Raw genomic sequence first — 8,284 nt, forward strand, 5'->3', positions numbered from 1 at the left:
ACATACTTATCTATAAAACATTTTCGTATAATAAATATGTATTCAATCAAACAAATAACGATCCGTCAAAACCCTAATCTTATTCTTGAAACATACACCTATACCAATTACTTACACGTTTGAACCATATCATAATATCCAAGTGGCATAGTTCCTTAATCACAAGTTGTGAGCCCCGAGATAATACATCGAGTTCACCCACTAGATCTAGGTCCAGGACTCGAGATACTTTCCATCAAGTCAACCTCAGATCTATCATATATAAATTCTCCTTCGAACAAACAAATCACATAAATGGTGCCCATATACATGGTTCACACTAAACGAATACACATAAACAAAATGCCATGCCAGACCATTCTATGTAAACGACAATAGATATCTAGACTCTATCCACTCGGGTGATCACACAGCCTATTGACACTCAATAGGTAGTTTGTTTTCTACGGATCATGCATAAAGTACAGTCCTAACCTTTTAGGACTTAGAACATAGGATTCTTTATCTCGGAGTACGTACTTATTATTTATTGCAACAATATATACCTTATTAACATTCAATTGTTCTTTCATTCATATTATACATATCTCATGCCTTTTAGTATAAGGATCGCATCCTCATACGATGCATACTTATTCGAACAACAATTGTCGTCTAATTGACGGTTTCACAAAATAACACTTTCGGATTATAACACACTTATCAATTGATTTAAGTGTAAGTAGGTTATAAATTATCAGTTCTATATGCATTCGATCAATTACGTACAATCAAATCATATAAGCGACCTTTTTATAAAAACATGATATACGTACTAGCTATACTTTATATTATCTTGTTCATATTAAAATACTAGTTTCTAAAGTAAATTTTAGAAACTAGATCAACCATAAAGAATAGCATTTAATATCAAAATATAAATATGCGAGAGTAATACGGGAACTCACTTCGATCGCTTCCAAAACCGTAAAAGAATTAAAATGACTCGCGTGTCGTACAAAGCGCTAACCCACTATTTCCCTAAAGCCACAACTCGAATGATCTATACATAATAATTTATAGCGTTATATTCGAGTTTTCATATACAAAAACACATCCTAGCAAATCGTACGTATTTTATTCAAGTTATTCAAACTTGAATATCTACGCTACGTCCTTAACATTCTAACTAATCAAACAACACCTTATCAACCAACTATCTATCCTTTCGTGTTCCAAACATGACTTAACACAAATACCTAATGTCAAACCCATACTATCACTTAATCGATCCAAAATCAATTTATTACAACTTTTATCTTTTATTTTCAGTTTTTACAAAACATTTTACTTAATTTTGTAAAATCATCAAAAATTGTCAAAATCGTCGAATATATCAAAAATGCATCGGACTAAATAAAATCTTGTGAACCCCATCGGTCCCCCAACGACTAGCTGGTCCGCCTCACCACGGTAGACTAGTAGGTCTACTTTTTAAAGAGCAGACCACGTGTGCGCTTCGTTGAGCAGAATTGCATCTGCTCAACGAGCAGACTAGTCAGGCCCGCCGTGGCCTGACTGGTCCTTCATCTCCGGCCACCGGGATCCCCCCTTTCAATCTCCAAGCCATCACAACTCATAAACATTCAAACTCCATTGATGTTCAAAATTTTCAAATTTTCAAATTTTTAAATCACTTAAAACCCTTTCAATTTTATTGCAATTCGCTTAAAACTCATCAAAAGCTTCAATTAAATGCATATAGACCACTAAACATCAACCAAATCAACTTAATTTTAGAAATCATCCAAAACCCTAACTTTTAAGCTTCTAAAATTAACCATGAATTGAATTACTAACCTTGAATTGAAGTGTTAGGATAATAGGAGATTCAATTCTTGAATCATGGGTGAAAGAATCATTAAAAATAATGATGAGATGAAGAAACCCCAATATTGCCGAATGATTTGTCAAAAATGGATATGAAACTATTTTTGCCTCTGCTCCTTAATTCCTTCGCGCGAATTTGCTTAAAGTTATATGGATTCCTTAATTTCTGTCTTCTTATAATAGTTTAATATTGAAGAAAGGGTCAATTCACCCCCTCAACTTGGCACGAAATATCAGATAAGTCATTTTGGAGGGTTTTTGGTCAAACAGACCCACAACTTGCGTTTTCGTATCAAAAAAATCCACAACTTACGTTTTCGTATCAAAAAAGCCCTTCTGACACAAAAAATAGAGTGGATTAGTTAATCCAAATTTTAAATCTAATTAATCCTAATTAAATATTAATTAAACACAATTTAAACTCTATTTAACACTAATTAAACCAAATTATAACTAATTACACTTAAATTTAACTCATCGGAAACCTCCGCCGCCACCGCCCTACCCACCGCCACCGTCGCCCTACCCACCGCCACCGCCCTATCTGTGCCGCCGTTCATCCTTTAAATGGATGAACCGATCTGATGAACAGATCTGTTCATCCTTTTAAATGGGATGAACAGATCGTTCATCTGGTTCATCCCATTTAAAAGGATGAACTGATTCATCCCTTTTAAAAGGGATGAACCAGATCTGTTCATCCCTTATAAAAGGGATGAACTATTAATCCCTTTTAAAAGGATGAACAGATTGTTCTTCCCTTTTAGGGATGAACAGAGCTGTTCATCCCTAAAAAGGAAAAACGGTGATGGAGGTTGGTCCGGTTGGAGGTGGAGGTGAAAGCAGTTGGTTGGAGGAGAAGCAGTTGGCCGGAGAAAGGGAGAAGAAGAAATGAAAAAAGTAAAATTAGGTCCTTAAAATTTTATTTAAAATTAAAATAATTATTAAATTTATTAAATTACAATAATATAACTGAAATTTTAGAATTATCAAGGATCAATTTAAAAAATAAATAAAATATTAAGGGTTTTTTCAAACTTTTTCCAATTGTATACGGAGAGTGTAACACACTTGCTTAACTGAGAGTGGGGGAGGGGCTTTTTGACCGAAAAACGCAAGTTGCGGGTCTGTTTGATCCAAAACCGTCCAAAATGACTTTTTTTATATTTTGTGCCAAGTTGAGGGAGTGAATTGATCCTTTATTCGTTTAATATTTAACTAAATCATTTCCTTTTTCCTTCTTAATTAAGGCTTAATTATTTAAAAACCACCCACCTTGAACTTTTTTTTCGTTTATATCCTGACGTAGGAAAAAATTCATTTATACCCTGACGTATGTATTTATGTTTCATCTCTACCCCGAGGAACTAAATTAACCTCTTTTCATTAAGAAAAAAGTTTAAAATAGTTCTTCATTTTTAACCTAAATTAATTAGAGATTAATTAGAAATGGATTTTTCTCTAAATGAAGGACTATTTTAAACTTTTTTTAAAATAAAAAGAGGTTAATTTAGTGCCTCGGGGTAGAGGTGAAACATAAACACATACGTCAGGGTATAAATGAATTTTTTCCTAGGTCGGGGTATAAACGAAAAAAAAATTCAAGGTGGATGGTTTTTAAGTAATTAAGCCCTTAATTAATCATCCTTCTCATTCTTGTCCTTATTACCAATAAGTATTATAACTAACAATTCCTTTAATCCTTCATCTCTTTTAATTTTGCTCTTTTCATTTATAATTTTTCTTTTGTCCAAAATATATTTATTTAATCGAATATTCTGTAGCCCGTTCTTAAATCCACTTAATAAAAATATTTCCCAAATATTTTTATTTTCTTTAATTACTCTGATTAACTTGGAATACGAATATTTAAATAAATATATTCCATCTTATGACCTTATTTTCACTTTATAGAATTTTCTCTTTCAATTCTCGTCATGCTTGCTTTAATTATTTAAATATTAATTTCTTATAAATATTTCAAATAATAATCAATTACGCCCAAGAGTCTATTTTCTGAATTCTGCAGAAAATTACCTTATTATTCGCCGAATATAATATATTAATTCATATTATATTCTCGGCAAAGGTACGGGGTATTACAATGATTGTCCCAACAAATTTATCTGCGTTGTGGGATTGATGTCTTAAAAGGAATTCAGGACTTCCTCGGCAGTTCTGCCACTTCCATGAGATTCATTTATCTACATTATCTGGACAAATGAGTCCATCTTTCCTTGTGCTACCAATGCTCGGATAACCTCTTTTAATTCTATGCACTCTTCTATAGAATGCCCGAAGTCTCTGTGATATTCGCACAGTTTTTCGTTCAACGGGGGTGGCCTATCAACCCTTGAGATTCCAACTGTCGAAATAGAGCCGTTAGTGGCTCTCCTATTGGGGGTGCTTTTGATACAACTATCTTCTCAGGGTTGGCGGGATCGGCGTTGACGAAGGAATCCATAACATCCTCATAGGTTAGTCCGGAGTTTATGGTGTTCACGCCCTTCGATGGGGGCATCGCTTGATAGTTGGATAGCAGATTTTTTTGTGTATTGGGATGTCCTATTGATGGATCAGTGATTCTTCCATCGTCTATCAGGTCGTGGATGGCATGCTTCAGTGTGATGCAAGAATCAGTATAGTGGCCCTGAGTTTGATAAAACTCGTAATGGGCATTAGGGTTGTAATTTGGCGAATTCAGATTCGGTGGATTCATGGGTGGCCTGAGTTGTAGGAGATCTTCATTCATCAATCTATCTAAAACCTTTGTGAGAAGAATAGGGAATTTTGAGAACTTTCGCGCTCCTGGCCCCTGTCGTTGGATGAAATTCACACTTGCACTTTTGCTAGCAGATTTGTAGTTAACCGATAGCCTCCTATCGGTGCACTGCATTTCTTTTCGGACTCTATCTCCTCCACTTACATCCCGTCATCGAGTAAATCCTTAAAGGTTTTGGGATTCATGTTTTGCAGCCTCTCGACCCAATGTGGGAAGACATTTAGCACGATAATTCTAACTCGGTCTTTCTCAGATGGCTTCTTCTTTAGTAGCGAAGCTTTGTCTAACCACCTTGCGAGGAATTCAAAAAATGCTTCCCCACGCTTTTGCTTCGTCATCTCCAAATCCCTTAGAGTGACTTTTAGTTTGGAACCACAACCGTATTGGTTCTTGAAGGCGGTAGACATTTCGTTCAAATCTCCCCTCGTCTTCATAGGGAGGTCGTAGTACCATCGGGCTACATTCCCTTCTAAGAACCTTGGGAAGGCTCTGATGATTTTCTTGCTTGTTAGGATGGTGGTAGTCAACATAGAGATGAACTCGTTAAGGTGAATGCCGGGATCTACCCTTTCACTGAAATGGCTCAGATATGGCATCTTGAATTTTGCTGGTAGTTTTTCATCCTCTGCTAGGTAATACTCATCCAAGTTGATGAGTTGGATGCCACTGATGGAGGCTTGGAGCTGCTCGATCTTCTTTGCCAGATCTTGATAGGATTTGGACCGCACAAAGTCTTGATTCTTGACCTTTTCATTTTCAACCTCTACTTTCAACTGTTCTTCATATTGTGTGTTGTTGAATGAGCTCTGACCACCTTTTTCTGTTCTGAGCCTGTCGTAATCCACTATGTGCTTTCTTTTATATTCATCATTCTTTGCCGTTTCGGCTGTTTGATCATCGGCAGCATTCTGTTCATTATTTTGGCCACCTTTTGTCCCTAGTTGGGCTCTTATGATGTTCTCGAGCCATTTGTTTAGGTCTTCATTTGTTATTTGACGGAGTCCATGACCTCCCCTTTCATCTGGTTGAGTTGACCTTGAGTTACAAAAGCCCCCGTGTTCATTTTCGTCATGTTGACTGAGCTGGTGGATCAAGAGAATATGCTAGAAGAACTTATGTAATCGGAGTTACTGAGTCGATTGCAGGCTAACTTGGCCTGTTGTGCTATTGTGAGAGGCGTTGTCGGCGTTTTGGGAGGGCTTTCAGGTTTGAAGAGTCTTCCTGATTGCCTTTACCAGAGAGCAGTAGGATGAGTAATTTTGGTGGATGCATCCACAAAGGGGTTAGTATGTGATTTCTATGATGCTGGATGCATGAGGTGCAGATGCATGAGATGCAGGGTTAGTTTTAGACACGTATCACGTAACAAGTTTGGCACGTAGAATAGTTTGATATCACAGAGACATGTTGTTCCTTCCAATCTTATTTCTCCAACACACGTGTTCCAGGCGAGGTTTATTTCTAGGTGTTTTGGTCTGGACCCTTGCATTGCAATGCAAGAGTCGGCGTTCCTACAAAAAGCTCTCTTCTAACAGTTCTAAAGCAGATAGACGGAACTTGTCGATGTTATGACTCTAAATGCCTTTCTGGAAGGAGTTGAAAACATGTAGGGTGGACGTGGAAGTTTGTTTTGAAATATGGAATTTGATTTAGCCTTGCGGATGCATCTAGTGAAAAGTTTTTCCACTAGATTGGTTATTGGAGGTGAGATCAAGCAAACGAATTTAACTTGATCAGATTTGTACTTTTAGGTCTGGACCAACAAGTAGTTTTCAAATTCTGGTTTTGAAACTGGAAAATTTGTTAGGCCGGACCTAAGACTAAGATTAAAATAGTATTTTTTGAAACATTATATTTAGAATCATTACATTGACAACATGCCTCAAGTACAAACATTATATTAGGTATTTTCCTAGAGGGTAGTGTCTAAGCTGGAATGCATGTGGGCTGAGTCATTGGGTTTTGGTAGTAATCGGTTTAAGGATCCCACAGGCAGATATAACTTTGATAGGTCTCCACAATCACGAGTATAAACGACCGAGGTACTAGGCTGTGAGTGATACTAATCCGCATAAGACGTTCTGGTCACTGGAAAGAAAATGCCAGAGCGTAAGATCGGCTTTGAGTATCGGGGCTGAATAGGGACTCCTAGAGAGTAGCTGAGAAGAGAAATTTCTAATGCAATGCAACAGGTGTGAATATGTCTAGAAAATAGAACCGGCGATTGATAAGACGCAAGTCGTGCGGTTTAGGTCCGCGGCAACCGTTTTTGAAAACAATTTTGAAAATGTTTTTATGTTTATGTTTTTAAAAATAATTGTTTTTAATCCCAGTGGAGTCGCGACTGTGAGCGGAGTGGGGTTCGGGGGCCGCTCGCCTAAGGCTTATGGCTGAATTCTCGGTCTGAGAATGGTTTGAAAAATGGAGTCGCCACCTAGTTCAACTAGGAAATGCCTTTTAACCGACTAGATATCCTTACTCGCTTCCGGTAAGATTATTATGCATCGACCAAAGACTGGGGTTCGTGGACCTCCCCGAGACTCTTGTGCTTGGCTTATCTGTTACCGGCTTTATTTACTGGACATATTCGTTTTATATCTCATCTCAACAATATATGCAGTTCACAAGATATGAAAGCTTTATATAAACATGTATGAAAGAAGTAAACATGTTTGACGCGCATATGACTTGATCTGGACTGGTATTTGAGGCAAGTAGCACGTACCCCTAAACATACATCTAACCTTAGAGGTTTCCAGAAAATAGAAAAAGTATGGCTGGTCTGGATTGATTACATGCACAAAGCCTAAAACCGGATGTATAAGTGTGATAGATTGATTTTATTAGGTGAGTCTTGAAAAACCTATACAACCATTACTACGTTTTCATGGTAATCATACGATGTCTGAGTGATGGGCTGGAATTGCATTAATGGATCAATTTTAGGTGATTAGTCCTTTAACCGGTTATTATTTGATTTAGAATACTTTTGGAAAGCGATAAACAATACTGGCATGCTCAGGGGCAGTTGGATATACATACAAGGTTAGGAATAATTTTAAACCTCGTTGACTTTAAGTGTCTGGAACTCGGCTCGATTTGACCGTCAGCCCAGTCAGATCTGGCTCTCGGTCAAAACACGGCAGTTGACCGGCTTGTCGATAGAAACCACTGGTTCAAACCGGAGTTGATTCGGAGTCCGGATGAACCCAAAAATCGGTCTAGAGGTTGGTGGTCATATCAGATCTGGTTCAACGGGCCCGGTTGACTGGATAGATTACAATAGCGGGTTTCTAATTCCTAAAAATATTGGGTTAAGCCTATTTACTATTACAAACATGTCCTACAACTAAAACAATATTTCTGGAATCAAACTGAGCCTAATTACGAGTCCAATTGAGCACGAAAATACGTCTGGAAGTCTGGATCGAAGTTTGGAAGATCTGAGAAACAAATCTGGGAGGCTGGAGAATGAAGAATACGGCGCCAGTTTAAGCTGGCGGCGCCGACAGGATAAGGTGGCAGCGCCGCCGGTTTGTTTCGACGGCGGCGCGGGGGGGGGGGGGGGGGGGGGATTTTTGACATCAGTTTCCGGATTTTGTTTCGCTTCGTTCTCACTCGTTTCAAGTCTGT

The sequence above is a fragment of the Mercurialis annua genome, linkage group LG7, assembly GCF_937616625.2.
Source record: "Mercurialis annua linkage group LG7, ddMerAnnu1.2, whole genome shotgun sequence".
In the NCBI taxonomy this organism is placed as follows: Eukaryota; Viridiplantae; Streptophyta; class Magnoliopsida; order Malpighiales; family Euphorbiaceae; genus Mercurialis; species Mercurialis annua.